The sequence below is a fragment of the Trachypithecus francoisi genome, unplaced genomic scaffold, assembly GCF_009764315.1.
Source record: "Trachypithecus francoisi isolate TF-2019V2 unplaced genomic scaffold, Tfra_2.0 Lachesis_group12, whole genome shotgun sequence".
Taxonomy (NCBI): Eukaryota; Metazoa; Chordata; class Mammalia; order Primates; family Cercopithecidae; genus Trachypithecus; species Trachypithecus francoisi.
The window spans coordinates 27,116,514-27,138,995 of record NW_022681457.1 but is presented as its reverse complement, the minus strand read 5'-3'; the positions used below and the strand labels follow the sequence as shown (position 1 = coordinate 27,138,995).

The window sequence follows — 22,482 nt, the reverse complement described above, 5'->3', positions numbered from 1 at the left end:
AGCAAGAACAGTAGGAAGTGAGACCAGATAGGTAAAGTGGCAGGCAGAATGATCAGGTAGGGCCTTGGAAGTTATCCTAAGGACTTTGGTTTTTACTCTGTGTGAACCAGAAATCCATGGAGAGTTTGGAGCAGAAAAGTGACATGATCTGACATACATTATAAAAGGAGAGCTCTGATTGCTATTTTCAGAATGTATTGAAGAGGGCAAAAGGTAAAAGCAGGGAGAACAGTTTGGAGGTCCTTGCAATAACCCACATGAAAGTTGATGGAACCTTGTACTAGGGTGGGAGCTGTCACTGGCGTTTGAACCAGAGCAATGCCATCTTGAGTAGGGGCTAGGTAAAATGAGGCTGAGACCTACTGGGCTGCATTCCCAAACAGTTAAGGCATTCTAGGTCACAGGATGAGACAGGAGGTCAGGACAAGATACAGGTCATAAAGACCTTACTGATAAAACAGGTTGCAGTAAAGAAAATGGCCAAAACCCACCAAAATCAAGATGACAACAAGAGTGACCTCTAGTCATCCCCACTACTACACTCACACCAGCGCCATGACAGTTTACAGATGCTATGGCAACGTCAGAAATTACCCAATATGGTCTGAAAAGGGGAGGCATGAATAACCCACCCCTTGTTCAGCATATCATCAAGAAATAGTCATAAAAATGGGCAACCAGCAGACCTTGGGGCTTCTCTGTCTGTGGAGCAGCCATTCTTTTATTCCTTTACTTTCCAAATAAACTTATTTTCACTTTACTCTACCTAATTTCCCCGAATTCTTTCTTGCACGAGATCCAAGAACCCTCTCCTGGGGTCTCGATCGGGACCCCTTTCCTATAACGGAGCCATGGAAGTAATGAGAAGTCATTATCTTCTGGATTTGTTTTGAAGATAGAGCACAGAGAATTCCCCAACACATTACAAATGAGGTATGAGAGAATAGGAGGAATCAAAGATGACTCCAAGGTTTGGGGCCTCACTAACTTGAAAGATGGAGATGAGGAAGACTGCAGATAGTGCAGGTTTGGGAAAGATGAAGATTCCATTTGGAGAATTTGAACTGGAGATGCCTACTAGACATCCAAATGGAAATGCTCAGTAGACAGCTGGATATAAAGATCTGAAGTCCAGAGGGAGGAGTCAAGGCTTGAGCTATCACTTTCGGAATCATCAACACACACACATAAACAGATTGCATGAAATCATCAAAAAGCGTGGAGAGAAACGAGCTACACCTTAAGGTACTCCAAGGTTAAAACCTCTAAGAGAAGACGAGAGGCTAGCCCAGGAGACAGAAAGGAGCAGCCAGTGAAGAAGGAAGAAAATCAACAATGCATGTTGTCCTGGAAGTCAGTAAGGGACTGTTTCAAGGAGCAGAGTAATAACCGTGACAATGCTACCAGTAATGAAGTAAAATGAACACTGACAACTGACTATTGGATGAGCAAAGGTAATATCATTGGTGAACTTGACAGTAGTAGACCTTGACGTAGTTTTAGCACAATATTGAAAACAAAAGATTAATAGGAATGAGTTTTTTAAACAGTGTGAAGAGAATAATTAGAGACAGGGAATAGAGACAACCTTTTTTTTTGAGAGAGTCTCACTTGTCTCTCAGGCTGGAGTGCAGTGGTACAATCTTGGCTCACTGCAACCTCTATCTCCCAGGTTCAATCAATTATCTGCCTCAGCCTCCTGAATAGCTGGTATTACAGGTGCCTGCCACCAGGCCCGTATAATTTTTTTATATTTTTAGTAGATACGGGATTTCACCATCTTGGCTAGGCTGGTCTTCAACTCCTGACCTTGTGATCCACCCGACTCAGCCTCTGAAAGTGCTAGGATTGCAGGCATGAGCCACCATGGCAGACCGAGACAATTCTTTCAAAAAATGTTGTTTTAAAGGAAAGAGAAGAAATCCCTTAATCTCACAAACATGTTAAGCAAAATAATCTATGAATGAATGCCTACTATAATCATATAAAACTTTTTTTGGGCCAGGCATGGTGGCTTACACCTGTAATCCCAGCACTTTGGGAGGCCAAGGCAGGCGGATCATGACGTCAGGGGTTTGAGACCATCTGGCTAACACAGTGAAACCCCATCTCTACTAAAAATACAAAAAAAAAAAAAAAACCCATAGCCGGGTGTGGTGGCACACACCTGTAATCCCAGCTACTTGGGAGGCTGAGGCAGGAGATTGCTTGAACCCGGGAGGCAAAGGTTGCAGTGAGCTGGGATCGTGCCACTGCACTCCAACCTGGGTGACAGAGAGAGACTCCATCTCTAAATAAATAAATAACTTTAAAAAAGGGTAAATTAGATTTGTGATGAAGAAGGAACAAACAAGAAGTTTTGGGATGTTTGCAATGTTCCTTTTTGGGGGGTGGTGAGTAGTGAGAAATTTGCCTTATAATTACCTGTTATATGGCCGGGTGCAGTGGCTCACGCCTGTAATCCCAGCACTTTGGGAGTCCGAGGCAGGTGAATCACCTGAGGTTGGGAGTTTGAGACCAGCCTGACCAACATGGAGAAACCCCGTCTCTATTAAAAATATAAAATTAGCCAGGCGTGGTGGCGCATGCCTGTAATCTCAGCTACTCAGGAGACTGAGGCAGGAGAATTGCTTGAACCCAGGAGGCAGAGGTTGTGGTGAGCTGAGATGGCGCCATGGCACTCCAGCCTGGGCAACGAGTGAAACTCCATCTCAAAAAATAAAAAATAAAAATAAAAAAATAATTACCTGTTGTAATGATTTATCATATTATCTGTCAATCATTAAATTTGTTTTATATGCTTCTCCCTATATTCGTTACAGTTCACATTTTTTAAAGATTTTATTTATAGTTATGTAAGATTTGTAGTTTAAAATGTTTTAAATATTAATAAGATTATGTGTGAAGATAACAGGTAATATCACTATTAAGTCACAGAAAGTATTAAATTAGCCTAGGCAACACAGCAAGACCCCATCTCTACCAAAAAACAAAAAACAAAAAGCATGTTTGAGAAGGAATATTCCAAACTATAAGCAGATTGTATTTGAATAGCAACTCCAAAAGGTTGTATGTACTGAGTCTGGCCAGTAGGTGAACATTTACAACTTTCTAATTTAATTAAAACTGGAATTTGTAAATCACATAAAGTATTAAGAATTAGAGCAGACTATAAGCCTTTTTATTCATTTTTAACTCCACAGGACATACTCTTTAAGTGGGTGTGTTTGGCTTTCAGTATGAAAAATGCAGTACAATATCTGCCGACAGAGTTCTTTTTTTTTTTTTCCCCTGAATACTTTTAGTATTTATTTCCAAGACCTCCCGGAAATACTGCACTTCACAAATACACACCATTTGGTCCTATTGTAGTGATCTAGGTGTGAAAAGATTATTTTCTCAGTAAATTGGTGAGAGAGTAAGTCCCCACATTACAAAGGAGGAACAGAGCCTCTGCCAACCCTGACGACACTCCCAAGCCATGAATGAGTTGGCTGTGGACCGTGAGCTGTCAGATCCATCCAGTTTCAGTTGTTTTCCAAATGACTAGCAACCAGGGTATATTTGAGTTCTACGATTCCCTGTTCACTCAACAAGCAATTTACTTAAATCTCTGAGCATCTGTTTCAACGGAGATGACTATCCCTACTTCGCGAGAGAATATGAGGGAAGATAAATGCCTGAATAACTTATGACATTTCCAGCCCAAAGGCAAAAAGGCACTGAAAATAAGTCAAAATGTGCTCATAAAAAAGTACTTCAAATCCATTTCACTCTCCCAAATTGCACGCAAAGCACATGTGGGTGAGAAAAGATTGTTTTGTTATTTTGAATCCAAGCCACTGAAAAGAGGCAGAAATATTCTTAAACCTGTCCTTAATAGTGATAACTAAGTTTCAAATAATCTTGAAAACGCTACTGATAAAACATGAGAAGCAGCAACAAAAGCTACTCTAACATTCTCTGTCTACTAAAACAACCCGACATTTTCTTTTAATCAAAAAGAGAAGTACAAAGTACACTAACCCTTCACAGTACATACTCACTGTACAACTTGTGTGTGTGTGTGTGTGTCCATTCCTAATTTCTGGTTTATCTGTTTAGTTAATCTCTGCTATTTTCTGGGATTCATTCCAAGGCAACTAACTGCATTACTAAAATTGGCATCTCTGCTATTGTGCTTAATTTCAGAGCGGCTCAGAAGTGACCTGAAACCAATTTTTTAACATTCTGCCCACAACTTTATGCTAAAAAGTAGCGAGCACTGTTCAAGAACAATAATTGATAGGAAAGGGGCAATGTTTGTTTTCCTCTAAACACATTTTTATTTCCTCCAGATGGACAATACTTAAACAGAAAACGTGCTATGCTAAAGCCATGTATTGTTGTTGCAGTGTTGCAAATACTGGCTTAAAGATTATTTAAGGTAATATGAGAGGTGTAAATATTCATATAAATCTATATGTTTCTGAGCTCTTTATAAATGTTTTTCTCTGCATATTTTGGTTGGAAAATCCTAAAAGCCTAAGTCATAAATGCATATAAACTAATGCCAAGATTAACACAGATTGTTTTTATTTCATGAAATTATGAAACTAGCAATGTTTGTAACAAATTAAAGAGTTAAGTAATTTTACTTTTTTATTCTAGGGTATACCTTAGATATTCTCAAAAGGCCCTCAGAAATTATCTTAATCCAACCCTCTAACTTGAAAAAATGAGGAAACTCAGGCCCACTGAGGTTAAACTAACCACAGTGTCATAAATAATAAACAGGAAATCGTACCAAAACTCAGATTTTCGGATTCCAAGTCCAGAGCCGTGAAGGGGTACTTATTTCAATATACTTTAATACTTACAGAAATAAATGTTAACAGAGGACACCCCAAGCAACCCTTCAGTATAAAGAACTCCATTAGGCTGACAAGAGCCCAGAATTCTAATCTGTCTGCAAACACAAGTCCTAGAAATAACACCAGAAATAGCCAGTTTTTAAATGGCACCACACCTGGGGTTTCCAAATGATTCCTTAGTTGGGTCTCTTTCTCACCACTACAAATCCCTTTCAGTAAGTGGTTTGGTTGGGATTGGGTTTGGGGTTTTGCTGCTGCTGCTGCTGCTGCTGTTGTTTAATTTGCTTGCAGGGAATGGGGTGAGGTGGGAAACAAAAGCTTAGGTCTAAACCATCCCTACAGCACAATTATTTTTTCTCTTGTCATTCGAACCAGCAAATCCTCTTCAGGGCCCCAGGGCTTACTGTTTTAGGTGGCAGTCCCTTCAGTTTCCAAAGTAGGCAGGAAGCCTGGAAAAGAAGTTGGCGGGGTGGCATGCTCTCTCGGTGGTCCTGGGCAGGTTAGCGCCAGGCGCGGCCGGCTGCTCTCAGCCGTGCGCCCAGATCTTCCTCGCCCCGCGGCAGCCGAGAGTCGCCCGGCGTCGCACCCACCCCACCCCCGCCGCCCGCCGGACGCTGACCCCTCTGGTGGTCCCGCTAAGCTGCCCCGGACTCCTGGTCCCTAAGCGGCCCGCGGAGCTCCGCGTCTGCCACGCGCGTCCCAAAGCCCCATTCTCGAGCTACCCGGAGCGGGAAGAGGTGGCAATAGAAGGTGCCGGAGAGGGAAGCGGGTCCCACCTTGATCCGGATCCGGGGGTCCAACTCGACCGAAGGCAGAGATGGCGGCGGCGCCGGGGCTCAGGCACCTGCGTCGCGCGCGCTCGGCCGGCCGTGGGCTCTGCGATGGGGCCGCTCCGAACTCCTCGCCCAAGGTGCGGGGCAAGTCTCAGGAGAGAGGAGGGCAGCCGAGTGCGTGGGGAGGTGGGGCTGAGCAGGAGCGGGCTGGGGTGGGGAGAAGGGAGGGAAGAGTCGGGTGGCCGCCCGCGCGCGCCCCGCGCCCTCCGCAGCCGCCCCTAAGCGGGAGGAGCGGACTGGAGCTGTCAGGACGGCCGCGCAGGTGGCCGGGGTCGGCGGCGGGGAATGCCGCTGTGGGTGGCCGCGGGCCCGCGGGAGGAGAGACCCGGCGCTGGGGAGGGAGGACCCCCTGCCCGCAGAGAGGCCGAGAGCCCAGGCAAACCCAGCAAGTACGCGGCGCCGCGAGTTCCCTGGCAGTCACCCCTGCGTCGGTGGCTGCAGGCTTGAAATAGGCAGTGGGGTTCCCCTGTTCCTCCCACCCCCAGACTTCCAGAACTCTGCAGCAGCAGGTGTGTAAAATGCTGCAATTAAGGTTGCAATAACTGGGAGGAGTGGGAAAAGAAAGCTCAATGGAAAAGATCAAAACAAGTGAGGTCATGATGAGTTTCCTGATACCAGGGATGCTTCCACCAGCATCTTCGTCATGTTTGTCAGGAAGGCTGAAGAGGGCATTTGCGTATCTGGTAGGTGGGGGTGTTTGGAGGGGATTGAGCTATATGACCACCACTCTTTCAATCCTGAAATTAAACGTTTGACGTAGCAATTTTTTTTTTGAAAGTATCCTTGGACAGTCTGATTCCAACTCCAAAGTAAATAGACATTTTCCGGCCCTCCACTCAAAATGTTCATTCATTATTTGTCTATGTATTAAGTACATCTTTATTGAGGAGGTACTATGTGCCAGACAATATGCTAGGTGCAGTTATAGTGGTCCTTGAACTTAGAGTTAGGGGTGGAAGGACAGACAGATAATAAGCACGTATTCATATAATTACCATCAGGACTGGGTGATATGAAGGAAACCAACAGGGTAAGGGAGAAAGAATGAAACGTAGTGGACATTCTCTAGATTGGATGGATGGCTAATTTTTAAAGGCCTCTACTTAATTTGACTAATGGCCTTATAGGAGGAAGCATTCAAGGCACACAGGCAAAGTGAGTTACTGGAAGTAGCCCACAGATGGGGAGGCCAGAAGCAAGGTCTCCCAGCTCCTGGCCCAGCTGCTGTGCGTTATGGAAGGAACCTTGCTATAACTTCTCGAATGGAGCTTCTCCTTCATAGGAATCGCGTCTCAGGACCAATGTCACTTTTTTGAATAGCACTTGGATCTCCAGACCCGTTGTTGAAGTCACTTTATTCAGAAATGTCATATTTGTGTACTAAATGGGCTTTCACCGCTATCTGTGGTAGGCGAAAAATAACCCAGAAACACTAACCCTTGGATTTCCACCAAACCTCAACAAACAGACAGGTGTCTCTATTGGATGGAGACAAGAATTGAGGTAGGTTTCTCCAGATTATTTAGGAAACAAAACAATAGAAAAAGAGTCTTTAATTAAATAATCAGTACTAACACACACATTAGTTTCCTAGGTCTGCTGTAACAAATTACCACAAACTTGACGCTCAGACAGAGATGTATTCTCTTATTGCTCTGGAGACTAAAATTCCAAAATCAAAGTTTCAGCAGGTCTGTACTGGCTCCCAAGGCTCTAGGGGAAAATCCTTCCTTGCCTCTGGTGGCTTCAGGAATTCCTTGGCTTGTGACTACATAACTCCAGTCTCTGCCTTCATCTTCACATGCCTTCTCCTCTGTGTCTGTGCCTTCTTCTTTCTGTTGTAAAGGACATTTGTCATTGGATTTAGGGACCAACCAGATAATTCCGGATGGTCTCATCTCAAGATTTTTAACTTAGTTACATCTGCAAAGACCCTTTTTCCAAATAAGGTCATGTTCACAGGGTACAGGAATTAGGATGTGGACATTTTTGGTGGGAAGTCACCATTTAACCCACTATAACTAGTAAACTAATAGAGATCAAAATCATTGTCTACTGTGGTATCAGGTGTCATTCCAGCATCATTATTTGAAATTGTATTGGCACTAAATATAATTAATTATTTCATTGTGAACTACTAAAAATAAGTATCGCTGGGCATGGTGGCTCAGGCCTGTAATCCTAGCACTTTGGGAGACTGAGGTGGGCAGACCACTTGAGCCCAGGAGTTCACAACCACCCTGACCAACACGGTGAAACCCCATCTCCATTAAAAATACAAAAATTAGCTGGGTGTGGTGGTGCACACCTGTAATCTCAACTACTTGGAGGGTTGAGGCAGGAGAATCAGTTGAATCCAGGAGGCAGAGGTTGCAGTGAACCGAGATCGCACCACTGCACTCCAGCCTTGGTGACAGTGAGACTCCGTCTCAAAAAAGTAAATAAATAATAAAAAATAAAAATAAATATCATTAAACCTGGGCATTTTGAAGAATAACTGTCCTGTAGGAAGCAAGTACAAAGGCTCAAACCCTCAACTTGTGTTTGAGTTGCAGGCAATCCTTGAAGGCCAAGCATGGCACCTCATAAGTGACTGTTGTTACAGAAATGCATCCTAAATGCATCTCTATAGATTTCTGATAATGTGCCAATACTGCGCTCCAAGTGAAAGGGTCCTTATAGAATTTACATTCTAGTCTAGGAGATACCTTTGAATCTCATTTCATCTGGCACAATATTGGGTACATACCTGAAGCCTGATAAAGAACTGTGAATGAATACATGAGTAAATACCAAGCAGCTAAGCACATTATTACTACAGTGAAAAACATCTCTACAATAAGAAGATAGAATTTGCTAGAGCAAAGCAGATTAACACCCTGACTCATTCACTATTCTCTTGAGAGAAGGGGAAAAAAAACCCTAAAAGGAAAGCTTTGATGTGAAAAAGAAATTAATGAGATCACCTATCCTCTCTTTTGAAAAAAATCAATACTACGCTCATTTACACAGATACAGATCCTGCTGGGAACAATGAATCATGACTAAAATTATAGTTACTTAAATCAGGAGAAATATTTTATCCAAGTATTTTAGTTGTTAGTTTCAAAAACATAAACATTGCTCAACTATTAAGTTGAGAATATTGATACACCACTTCTTGAAACTCTTTACAAATAATGATTTGAATGACTCCCTTTTCTTCCCGGCTTAACTCTTTTCTCTTTGACTTTCCTTCCTATTCTTCCACTCTTACAATTTTAAGCAATCAACCTATACCTTAACAACTACCAAACCAGGTCTCATTCATTGACTTACATGGGTTACAGGTCCATCCCTGCACCAGTCGTGTGGCCAGTGAGTTGGAATATGATGACTGCCCAAGTATGTCACCTGACCTGGAAAATGGGGAATATGAAGAGGGTGAGTCTTAACCTAACCAAATTACTGAATGCATATTCAGTGGAATATGCATTCCACTGAAAGTGGAACCCCAAAATAAAATTAGGGTGCTTTTACTGATGGGGAAGTTGTCAAAGAAAAGCACATATATCCACTACAGTAGACACTCAGAAAAGCTTGTGGTTGAACTGACTGTAGTTCTAAATAAAACAGTGGCTCAACTTGGCCATGATACCCTAAATGTCTTTTGGAAAGTTTTTCAGAATAAAATAATAATTATAACTATGATTATATGTCTAATTACCACACAAATCTTAAAAATTTGCATTCAAAAATGCATATAAAAGCCTCCTGAGTAGCTGGAATTACAGACACCCACCACCACACCCACGTAATTTTTGTATTTTTAGTAGAGACGGGGTTTCACAATGTTGACCACGCTGGTCTCAAACTCCTGATGTCAATTGATCTGCCCGCCTCAGCCTCCCAAAGTGCTGGGATTACAGGTGTGAGCCACCGTGCCCAGCCAGCAATAGACTATTTAAATAGTACCAATGCCATTTCCAGCCAAAAGAAATTTATATTTAATGTACATGAAACTTTTAACTCCTCATGGAAAAACAATTTACAACTTGTAAGTTGCAACTGCTAATTCAAGAACTATTGTGTTCAATGAGCCAATGATATAGAACTATTTCTATTTTGGTTCCTAACATATCTCTGAGAATAAGTCCCTTTAAAACCTAAATGACCAAGTAAAAATAAATTATTGTGTTATGTGAGGTGGCAGCTTTGGTTAATGGAATAAGTGATAGAAGACACTGTGACAGTCTTTTTGATGTATCAATACGGCTAGGCTGCAGTCCCCAATTACATAATCAAACACTAATCCAGGAGTTGCTAAATGTCATTAAAGTCCATCATCAGTTGACTATACATAAAACAGATTATCCTAGATAATCATGGTGGGCCTGGTTCTGTCAAGCCTTTCAGTCAGATGGCTGTTTTGAGGGTTTATGATCAGACAAAAGGCCTTAACCCTTTTTCCATTTAGGACAAAAAAGTACAGCTCACTGCCAGCACTCATTTAATTTTACATTAGACACATTATTTGAGGCTGAAGCAAATCTGACTGATTTTCAATATGAAAATAAAATATAAAAACTGTTTTTGGAGTTATTTCTAAGCAGAGCTAACACCAGAATCATCTGAATCATCAGAATCATCTATTATGGAAAAATCAGGTTAATCAAATGAATCTTCAGCCAACAACTGTTGGGAACAGGCCCCCAAATCTGGCCATAAACTGGCCCCAAAACTGGCCATAAGCAAAATCTCTGCAGCACTGTGACATGTTTGTGATGGCCATGACGCCCACGCTGAAGATTGTGGGTTTACCGGAATGAGGGCAAGGAACACTGGGCCCAGCCAGGACCGAAAACCGCTTAAAGGTGGTTCTTAAATCACAAACAATAGCATGAGTGATCTGTACCTTAGGGACATATTCATGCTGCAGATAACTAGCCCAACCCATCCCTTTACTTCAGCCCATCCCTTTATTTCCCATAAGAAATACTTTTAGTTAATTTGTAATCTATAGAAACAATGCTTATCACTGGCTTACGGTCAATAAATATGTGGGTAAATCTCTGTTCGAGGCTCTCAGCTCTGAAGGCTGTGAGACCCCCGCTTTCCCACTCCACATGCGATATTTCTGTGTGTGTGTCTTTAATTCCTCTAGCGCGGCTGGATTAGGGTCTCCCCGATCAAGCTGGTGGTCTTGGCAAACAACGCTTCAATAATAATGTTAACATCATCCATAGGACTGCTACATTTTCTAGGATTTGACATTTTCAGGGATTGAGAATGACTGTATTTTGTAAATGGAAATACCACTACTAAAAACAGAATGTGATAAATAGAATGATGTCTTTTGTTTCTGAAATCAATATACTGGAGGGATGCAAAAATAATAATAAAAGCATATTACTTGGCAAAGTTATCTTGGGGTAAATGCTACAGCTACAGGCACCACTGGTGGGTATTCTCTGGGCAAACGGGTTAAGTCCAGGCATGGTGGCTCACTCCTGTAATCCCAACACCTTGGGAGTCCAAGGCAGGAGCATCACTTAAGGCCAGGAGTTCAAGACCAGCCTGGACATCATAGCAAGACCCTATATTTAAAAAACATTTTTTTGGCTGGGCACTGTGGCTCATGCCTGTAATCTCAGCACTTTGGGAGGCCGAGGCAGTCAGATCACGAGGTCAAGAGATCGAGACCATTCTGGCTAACATGGTGAAACCCCGTCTCTACTAAAAATACAAAAACAAAATTAGCCAGGTGTGGTGGCGGGCCCCTGTAGTCCCAGCTACTCAGGAGGCTGAGGCAGGAGAATGGTGTGAACCCAGGAGGTGGAGGTTGCAGTGAGCCAAGATCACGCCACTGCACTCCAGCCTGGGCAACAGAGTAAGACTCCATCTCAAAAAAAAAAAAAAAAAAATTGTAAATTAGCCAAGCTTGGTGGGGCAGACCTGTAATCTTAGCTATTTGGGAAGCTGAGGTGGGAGGATTGTTCAAATTCAGAAGTCAAGGCTGCAGTGAGCTGTGATCACACCACTGTACTCCAGCCTGGGCAACAGATCAAGACCTTCTCACTTCCTTCTGAGGAAGTAGAGTTGTTAGAATCCATATTTCTACTAAAAGTCTGCTTAGATAGAAAGATAGAAGGCTATCTTAAACAGACTTTTAGTAGAAATATAGATGTTAACAACTCTGCTTCTTCAGAAGGAAGTGAGAAGCAAGGTAGAGAAAAATATATACTGCCCTAGAGAATACCTAAGTCATTATTAACAGGCTATTTGTAGAAATACGGACATGAAAGTGACTGCTGGAGACCAGACGCAGTGGCTCACACCTGTGATCCCAGCACTTTAGGAAACCTAGGCAGGCAGATCACTTGAACCCAGGAGTTTGAGACCAGCCTGGGAACATGGCAAAACCCTGTCTCTACTGAAAATACAAAAATTAGCAGGGTGTGGTGGTGTGCACCTGTAGTCCCAGCTACTTGGGAGACTGAGGTGGGAGAACTGCTTGAACCTGGGAGGTGGAGGTTGCAGTAGACTGAGATCACAACACTGCACTCCAGCCTGGGTGACAAAGTGAGACCAGGAAGGAAGGAAGGAAGGAAGGGAGGAAGGAAGGAAGGAAGGAAGGAAGGGGGGGAGGGAGGGAGGGGAGAGAGAGAGGAGGGAAGGAAGGAGAGAGAGAGAAGGAAGGAAGGAAGAGAGAGAGAGAGAGAGAAATAAAGAAAGAAAGAAAGGAAGAAAGAGAGAGAGAAAGAAAGAAAGAAAGAAAAAGAGAGAGAGAGATGGCTGTTACTGAGGACTCAGATGGAAATGAGAAACGTGTTATTGGAAACTGGAGGAAGGGTGATACTTGTTATATAGTGATAGAAAGCTTGGCAGAATTGTGTCCTGCAGTTATGTGGAAAGCAGAATTTGTAAACAATGAAACTGGGCATATAGCTGAGGAGATTTTCAAGCAGTGTTGAAGGCATATTTTGGTTTCTCGCTGCTTATAGTAAGATGTAAAAGGAAAGATAAAAATTAGGGAAAGAACAGTGAAACCAAAAGTTGCCAGGACTTGATGACTTAAAATGTTCTCAGCAGAAATTAAGGATTCATTGCCAGAAAAGTGCATTGTAGAGAAAAAGCCAAAAGTGTGGCTGGTAACACTTTTGCTGTTACCTCAGAAAGATAAAAATCAGTATTCAGTCACACAAAAGACTCTTTAAAGAGATGAAACAGGTGACTCATGGATCCCCTCAGCCTTCTTGGACCCCCAAGATAGAGACAAGATTATCTAGGAAAAATCTATAAACAAGCTTCTTTTCTTCTGCAGTGAATTTCTCTAATACACATAGGAAAACTACAAGATTCTGGAGAATTTTATACCAGTGGAAACGCTGCCACCTTGAAATTTAAAAGATAAAGTACAGGACAAAAGAAAGCTATTGGACCTCCAAAATTCCACAGACAAGAAACAGGTTGATAAAACTACTCAGATGTAAACAGATCACACTGCAAAACAGACAGAAATCCTAGGCCTACCAGAAACCCAGTCAACAAAAACCTCTGCAGGTGAGGAAACAGGAGTCTGCATTTTAATAGGCACACCAAATGAAATTGGAGAAAACTACATTTAGGAGGAAGGCAAGAATTATAGTTCACTTCACATATTGGAAAGACGGTCATGAGGAAAATGTGGTAGACTATTCTATGTAGCTCCTGTAAACTTAGTGTCAGTGCGTGGAATGAATAGGGAGCCAGGTTTAAACGAAATCTGAGGAATAACTTTCTAAATCTCACGACGATTGGAAGTGGAATGGGCTTTCTGGTAAGACAATGCACTCTTTGTTAGGCGGGAATCTAGACCCAACATGGCGGCGTTACCCGGCATAGCAGGCCTTTTGTTAAAGACTCCCTTCACCCTTGTACACACCCGCAGACTTATGTGCGTCAGAGTTCCGGCTGGGCAACCACATTCCCCCATGACCTGCAGGTCACCTGCATTCCACAAGTTTGTAAACAGCGGTTTCGGTTAACAGTTTCCAAAGACCCCTTCCTCGTGACCCTTACTCAACTCCTGCCCTAGTAGTTTCAAGACTCCCCAGGCCCTGTTTGCACAACCAGCTTCCCTACGTCTCAGGCTATAAGACCCTACCCTCCTCCCTCAGCACGACTTCCTCGGCCCACGCCTTTGGACCGAGGAACCTCGCCCGCAAGCCCTAATAAAGGCTATTCTCACTGCCATTTGCCTTGTGTCTTCGTTCCCGGTTTGGCTCCAGCCTCAGTTTACCTTTACACTCTTCATAATAGATATTTTTAAATACAGGCTAAATTATGTTCATCAGGGATATCATAGGATGGGATTGGATGGGAGACGAGTTAGACTGGAATGATGGTGATTAAGACACATCAAAGACTATTATTTGATGCTACAACTTCAGAGCATTTATATAAAAAGATTTGGGGTGTAAATGATGAGTTCAAGAGTAAAAATGTTACTATCCGCAATACAGTTGATCCACCCTCCGTAGAACGTGACCAATTTTTTCCTCCAAAGGTGGTGATTGCTTTACTTACTTTGCCCACATGTGTTCTCCATTGGTGAGGGGAGAGAAGTAACATACAGACAGAGATCAGAGACAACTTATTTTCAAGATGGTCAGGGTGAACTGGCAAATCTGAAACAGGAAAATTAGCTGATGCAGATTATCACTTAAACGTATATACACATGCCCTGACTTTCACCAGCTCAGTTAAGCAAAGAACCACTAAGTAGCTTCACAGCTTATGATGCATTTGCTCTGCCCTGACTTTCAGATTGATTGTGTATAAATCTTTCAGGTCTGGAGTACCAGTGCCCTGCAGGAACCACTAGTATCTATAGTTACAGGAGTATTTACCAAAGTTTTCTTGACTTTGACCAGCTTTATACACCGTATCCCATTTGTAATATCAAAGAAGTCTGGAACAAACTGGTAGAGGTAAAAGGACATTTACTATTACCATCTAAAAACTGTGGGAGATTACTCAAAACATTAAAATTTCATAAGAGAGATTTGAGACTACTTGGTTAGTATGCTCTAAAGAGAATCATGAAGCTTTGTCTTTCTTTTGCGATTTTGTGTTGCTACAATTGCTCTGATTTGCCCTTGTCTTTGGAAGGGAAAAGAGTGATGGGGTGGCAAAATCAAGGTCTCAGAAGAGGTGATGAGTCTTTATGAAATGGGTACAGAGGCACTTACAGCTAACAGCAAAAGAGCTGTATTTGCAAACTTGAAAGGTGTTATGGTATGGTACAAAAGAATTCACCAGTACAATTAATAGTAATAAAAAATCAAGTATATTCTTAGATTTAAGTAAATGCCTTCTTACATACTGAGTTGCATTAGCTGGATAAACAATATAGCTGTTTAATTAAATAATGGATTCTGAGACCAAAGTAAACATTAGAAGAGAAAACCTTTTACATAAAGATGTTTAATTTTGGGGGTCACTTGACATGACATTTGCAGATAATTAGTAGGCCTGCTTATTTGAGTAAATGGCAACCAGTATCTCTGCCTGAGCTGAAAACACATTTAGCAATGGAAAGTGGTTTTTGTTTTTGTTTTTGTTTTTGTTTTTTGAGACGGAGTCTCACTCTTTTGCCCAGGCTTGAGTGCAGTGGCATCATCTCGGCTCACTGCAACCTCCACCTCCTGGGTTCAAGTGATTCTCCTGCCTCAGCCTCCCAGCTAGCTGGGATTACAAGTGTGTGCCACCACGCCCCGCTAATTTTTTTATATTTTTAGTAGAGACGGGGTTTCACCATTGTTAGCCAGGATGGTCTCAATCTTCTGACCTCATGATCCACCCACCTCAGCCTCCCAAAGTGCTGGGATTACCGGTGTGAGCCACTGCACCCAGCCAGAAATGGAAAGTTTTAAACCTCGAGTATAAAAGTTGACTTAACGAAAGCCTAAAATCAATTTTACACATTAAATACAAATGGTAACCATAGAATACATTTCATTCTTCAAAAAGTTTTAGCAATTTAAAGTTAAACCAAATAGTTAATAAGCAATAAAATAAAAGTACTTTAAAATTTTAGAAAGGACTTTGGGAGGCCGAGGCAGGCGGATCATGAGGTCAGGAGATCGAGACCATCCTGGCTAACATGGTGAAACCCCGTCTCTACTAAAAAATACAAAAAACTAGCCAGGCGAGGTGGCGGGCGCCTGTAGTCCCAGCTATTTGGGAGGCTGAGGCAGGAGAATGGCGTGAACCCGGGAGGCGGAGCTTGCAGTGAGCTGAGATCCGGCCACTGCACTCCAGCCCGGGCCACAGAGCGAGACTCCGTCTCAAAAAAAAAAAAATTTAGAAAGGAAATTGAAGAACAAATAAGGAAAATCTGAGTTTCAAAATCCTTAATTAACAGGATAATTAATATCAACTAACCAAGTTGACTATCTTAAGTGCTAGCAATTTTTTCTTTAAATTTCATGATATTCAAAATATCTCTTACTAAAGTGCTATCTCCAGGCCCAGCCAGATAATTTAACCCGAATTCTCCAAGACACACAGTTTTTATAGTGCTCATTATACAATACAATATTTTACTGATATAGTTGCTCCATAAATGCTTTTTGAATGAAAGGGGCATTTTATGAAAGAAACACAAGAGGAACAAATACATACAGAACAAATGAACACTCTATTGTCAAGCCATAAATTGAGAAAAACAAATACTAATAACAAGAAAGCTTATACATTAAAATACTTCAGGCTATCCTTATGTTTTTCTAAGAAGTTCTAAGAAGGTATTCTTGGGGTACAAAAGTAAAAATGAAACTGTATCTATAATTTATATTAAAAAATAAATATGAGATGTTTAGAGAACAGTTATATGAACATTTACTTACACACAAAAAAATGGCTTTGTCATTCCTTCTAGGAATTTAAGGTTTCATAAAATATTCTTAAGGTAAAGCCTTGACCGTTTTACGGACTCGCTCAACAGGATCTGTGTCTCTGCACTGCCTACAGGATAAAGTTTAAACTAAGTCTGGCACTGAAATTCTTTCTCAGTATATTGTCAGCTTAATTTACCAGTGTTTTCTTCCACTTCAGGAAAGAACTCACAGTTACTTAAAAGCATCTTTGCATTTATTTTCACTTCCTGATTTTGTTCATGCTATGTCATCCTGAATATTATTCCTTCATTCCACAGCATCCCTCCCTCAACCATCACCCACCACCATTATCTGCTGGCTGAGATCCTAGCCAATATGTCAAGATCCAACAAAATATTCCTTGTAATCTCCCAAATTGGGACTATGCTATCTACAGTCTATGATCATTTATAAATTTATTTGGTTTCCATTTTATCATGAAACATTATCTGATTCATCTAATGACTGCTTATGCATATCCCTATATAAATCCCCTGAGGGCAAATGTTATGTCTTATTAAAGTTGTTTGTTTCATTATTTCCTAAAGTATTTATGACAGTATCTTAGATGTACAAATTGCTCAAATAATATATATTGGACTCAAGTGTAAAAGGCAAATTTTACTGTTTTCCATTTGTATAACTAAAAAGAACAAAAAAGTGATTTGAAGAATAGATACTTCACAATGATTATATGCCTATAATATTGTTTTAAATTCACATACCAAAGGGATTTTTATTCTAAATTACCATAGAACATATATTATAGGAATTATATGTTCAGCATAATCTCAATGGATTTTAAAATATATATGCATAAGAAAAAATGATGAGCTATACACCAAAATGTTATCAAAGGCTATCTTCAGATTATGGGATAATGGATACGTTTATTTTCCTGTTTATATTTACTTTTCTAATTTATCTACAGCAATCATATGTTTGCTAAAATAATTGGGAGGAAAAGAGTTATTTGAAAATATCTATGTAAGACCATGTGTTCTTTGGAAGCTCTTCCTGAGAACTAGGACCTTTCAGATTCTCCTACAGGCCTGGGGCTGCCTAGTTACTGTTAGTGGCTCTTCACTGGCCCGTTGCTCAACCTGTAACTCATTTAGACTCCTAATCTGTTGAAACACCTTTCCTTGCCCTTTGAAATCTGCTGGCATGAATATGGCAGAATCATATTTCCTTGACTGTCAGAAAAGCTACGTAACAGCAGTGAAATTCATAGCAGCTATTTACACCGTGATCAAGAAGCTGTTTAGAGTTGAAAGGCAAGTCAATTGGATTGTTAATAATTTCATACCAAGAGCAAAAATTACTTAACCCCAAGATTAAAATTAACAACAGAACATGGACTAAAATATGACTTCCCCAAGGAAATTTTTTACATTTTTTCAGTACTTCATGCAGTATCCGTATTTTTTTTATCTATTTGCCTATTTCTCATAAATGAGCAACACAGTGTAAGGAAAACTACAAAATTCTCCAAATTGTATACATAAGCCAAATTATTATTTCCTTGCACCTGAAAGAATATCATGAGAAATAAAGTAAAGAGAATAAATCTTGGGAAATAACTCCTAGAATATTACCTGAAAAGGCTGTTATAAATAAGCAGTTGGCCAGAATAAAACTGTCTCAGAATTATGCAGCTAAGTAAAGTTTTTGTAGAGAAGTATTTCAGATTTAAGTCCCTATGAACCTAAAGGAAGTGTCCAACATTTCTGACAATACTGATAATTGGTACACACATACTACAAACCAATTTTCACAAAGCACAGAGCACTTTATTCTCTGCAGGAGTATAATGGGATTTGAGAGCAAAACCCACCAGGCCTATTCCCTGACCTATAGGCCAACTCTCATGGTTAAACTGCTGCAAAGTTTACAAATTTATAATGAAATGGCTGTGTTATTTTCTTTCCAGAGCCCAGGTTCTAATTCTGAACTAATGAGTCATAAAATACATAGTCAGTATCTTGTTCATAATTTTAGTATCTTGCTTGTATCATATCAATGTGACATAAAGGAAACCTTTATAAGTATAGGCACACAAGGTAGATAATGCAATTCAGTATTTTTACCAGACTACTCCCCACCTCCCCTACCTCTGATCAAAGTATTTATTCCCTTTTGGCAGAGAAACTGTTCCTTCCCTGACACCAAGCACATGGATCTAGGCGGAGCTACCAGTTACAGCATGCTGGCTTCAGAGGCCACACAGCAAGTGCTCCAAGCTGGACCCATCATAGTATCCCACATTCCTAACTCTGTAATTGGTAAATAGGGTGAGAACATGATTAGAGAAAGGCCAGTCAAGATTGTTCTCTGAAGCTTTTCAAACAGGAGCTTGGATGAGGGCACCATGCTGTAACAGTCAAGGAGGTGAAGAGCTTTTTCCTTCCAGATGGTGAATATATGCAGTTGCAAGCTGCAGCTGCTAGTAGCCAGGTTCTCTGCCACATATAAGAACACAGTCTGAAGTAGAAGACAAAATTTAAATTTCAGGTCGCATAAGCAAATGATCAGAAAGTGTGGCTTAATTTTTTTCATGCAACTGAACTTAATTTCTTCAATGATATCCTGTTTTACTAGATGATAGAAACTCAACCTTAATGAATTCAGGCTCCCACTTCTTTTCCTTCAGTTCATATCTAATTTTAAGCAAGGGACATGGGACAGAAGGAAGGCAGGGCCAGAATAAGCAAAGATTCTGATATTTGGTCATTTGTTGAATTTGGCATCTCCCTCCTTATCCTGTCTGTTTTTCAAGGGTTGATGTACATGGATTCATGCCAAAGGTCACTTCAGGACCAATGACTCTCCTTCCTGGCCCCCAGTGCCCTGCTGAAGTGCATTGAAAAGTGTTCTCCAGCACCACTCTGGGTTCTGGGCACCTTGGTGAAGGCCCAGCAACATGACTATGCTAGGCTCAGGAATTAGTCTACTGCTCCTACACCTTGCTGAGGCAAGTTGGAACTCCAGGAAGCTGCTTCAGATCTGAGAACCTTCATCACAACGGCTATTCCTACATACTGCCCCATGCTACCTGATAGGGTTTAGATTTGTGTCTCCGCCCAAATCTCATGTCCAGTTGTAATCCCCAGTGTTGGAGGTGGGGCCTGGAGGGAGGTGATTGGATCATGGGGGCAGTTTCTATTGAATGGTTTAGCACCATCCCCTTGGTGCTGTTCTTGTGGTAGTGTGTGGGAGGTGTTTTGGTCATGGGGGCAAATCTCTCATGGCACTTTGTTGTCCTTGGTGTAATGAGTGAGTTTTCACAACATCTACTGGTTTAAAAGTGTGTAGCATCTCCCCCTTCTCTCTCTTGCTCCTGCTCCCACCATGTGAAACAGATTGCTCCTCATTTGCCTTCTGTCATGATTGGAAACTTCCTGAGGCCTCCCCAGAAGCAGAAGTCACTATGCTTCCTGTACAGTCTGCAGAACCATGAACCAATTTAACCTCTTTTTTCTATAAATTACCTAGTCTCAGGTATTTCTTTACAGCAATGAGAGAGCAGACTGATACACTAACTCGAGTTGCAGAGGGGTTTTCTCTCCACCCCTAGCTCTATCTGGAATAAAGACGAGTAGCTCTTTCTACTCTGTGATTGTCTCAGCTGTTGTGATAGTTTTCAACAGATTGTGGCATTTTCCCACATTTGCTAGTATCTCAGGGACAGCTCTTCAAACTTAGTCCTCTCTTTTCTGAACAAAAATTATCCTGTTCATTCAACTAAATACCTCTTACATGGCAGAATTGGAATGTGAAATTTTTTAGGGTAGGAATAAGATCTTACTTTTAAAAAAGTTTCAAGTTAAATCAGTGCTTACTATATATGCCCTTAAGAAATGTTTTGTGAATACACAGATGAATTAATGAATGGGGCAATGTGATTGCAAGACCCTGGTTGCCATTTTTTGGGAAAAATACATATATGTGTGTGTGTGTATATATACATATATATATGGACACTAGAGCAATACTTTTCAAATTTCGATGTGCACATAAATTACCTGGAGATCTGTTGAATGTAGATTCTGATTCAGGTCTGGATTGGGGTCTGAGACTCTTCATTTCTAACTGGATTCAAGGTTGTGCAGACGCTGCTGGTCCTAGAACCACATCTCAAGTCACACTGCTCTAAAATCATCTGACAATGGAACTCTTTAGGACATACTGGGTTGCCAGTCACTGGAAGTATTTAAGCAGATGTTACTATTTGTCAGAAATGTGACAGAAAGAATGTATGATTGTTAATAATAGGGGAAACTGGGTGTACAGTACACGGGAACTTTCTGTACTATCTTTGCCATTTTTCTTCAGATCTAAAACAATTCTAAGATAAGTGTTTTGTTTTGTGTTGTGTTTTGTGAGACAGGGTCTCACTCTGTTACCCAGGGTTGGCTGCAGTGGGAGTGTCTATTGCTCCTCCCCCAGAGGGTTCAGTTCTCGGATATGAATTTCACAGAGTACTTCAAAGTTTTTGTTTCAGTTATATATTGGCTGTACTTGACATTATAAAGCAAATTCAATTTAAAACAATAAACACAAATGCCTGCTGTGTTGCCTAGCGATAGTATCATCTACTAGGTGCAGGGCCCCTTTCCCAGTGGTACTGAGAGGTGAAGCTGGCTAGGCTTCTGGGTTGGGTGGGGACTTGGACAACTTTTCTGTCTAGCTAAAGGATTGTAAATGCACCAATCAGTGCTCTGTGTCTAGCTAAAGGTTTGTAAACACACCAACCAACACTCTGTGTTTAGCTAATCAGGTAGGGGACTTGGAGAACTTTTGTGTCTAGCTAAAGGATTGTAAACGCACCAATCAGCACTCTGTGTCTAGCCAAAGATTTGTAAATGCACCAATCAGCACTCTGTCAAAATGCACCAATCAGCAGGATGTGGGTGGGGCCAAATAAGGGAATAAAAGCAGGCCACCCAAGCAGGCAGCAGCAACCGGCTGGAGTCCCATTCCATGCTTTGTTCGTTAGCTCTTCACTGTAAATCTTGCTGCTGCTCACTCTTTGGGTCTGCACTGCCTTTATGAGCTGTAACAGCTCAAAGGTGTGCAGCTTCACTCCTGAAGCCAGCAAGACGACGAACCCACTGGGAGGGACGAACAACCCCGTATGTGCAACCTTTATGAACTGTAACACTCACTGCAAAGGTCTGCAGCTTCACTCCTGAGGCCAGCGAGACCATGAACCCACCAGAAGGAACGAACAACTCCAGACGTGCCACCTTTAAGAGCTGTAACACTCACCGTGAAGGTCTGCAGCTTCACTCCTGAAGTCAGTGAGACCATGAACCCACCAGAAGGAAGCAACTCCAGACATATCTGAACATCTGAAGGAACAAACTCTGGACACACCACCTTTAAGAACTGTAACACTCGCCAGGCGCGGTGGCTCGAGCCTGTAATCCCAGCACTTTGGGAGGCCGAGACGGGCGGATCACGAGGTCAGGAGATCAAGACCATCCTGGCTAACACGGTGAAACCCCGTCTCTACTAAAAATACAAAAAATTAGCCAGTCGAGGTGGCGGGCGCCTGTGGTCCCAGCTACTCCGGAGGCTGAGGCAGGAGAATGGCGTGAATCCGGGAGGCGGAGGTTGCAGTGAGCTGAGATCCGGCCACTGCACTCCAGCCTGGGCGACAGAGCAAGACTCCATCTCAAAAAAAAAAAAAAAAAAAAAGAACTGTAACACTCACCACCAGGGTCTGCAGCTTCATTCTTGAAGTCAGCGAGACCAAGAATCCACCAATTCCAGACACAGTACCAACTCAGCTGTCTTTTTTCCCCTTTTGGCCTTCCTTTTCCTGCTAACGTGGGATAGCTCTCTTTTTTTTTTTTTTTTTTTTTTTTTTTGAGACGGAGTCTCGCTCTG

The 22,482-nt window shown here is 41.7% G+C and overlaps 1 protein-coding gene and 1 long non-coding RNA gene across 4 annotated transcripts in view; both read right to left on the bottom strand.

Moving 5' to 3' along the window:
- LEPR (leptin receptor) overlaps window positions 1–6,270 on the bottom strand; it is an 86,111-nt gene extending 79,841 nt beyond the window's left edge. For 2 of the 3 annotated variants that reach the window (XM_033225185.1, XM_033225186.1), the window contains exon 1: window positions 5,630–6,270. The gene's annotated coding sequence lies outside the window, so the exon portion shown is untranslated. The remainder of the gene's footprint in view (window positions 1–5,629) is intronic. The other variant, XM_033225187.1, reaches the window with a different exon arrangement.
- Window positions 6,271–8,982: 2,712 nt separating this feature from the next.
- LOC117092048 lies at window positions 8,983–21,492 on the bottom strand. The gene is made up of 3 exons (XR_004440610.1): window positions 20,613–21,492; window positions 14,234–14,334; window positions 8,983–9,084 (listed from the first exon to the last, which is right to left on the bottom strand). It is a non-coding gene; the product is annotated as an uncharacterized LOC117092048 (long non-coding RNA).
- Window positions 21,493–22,482: the final 990 nt, after the last annotated feature.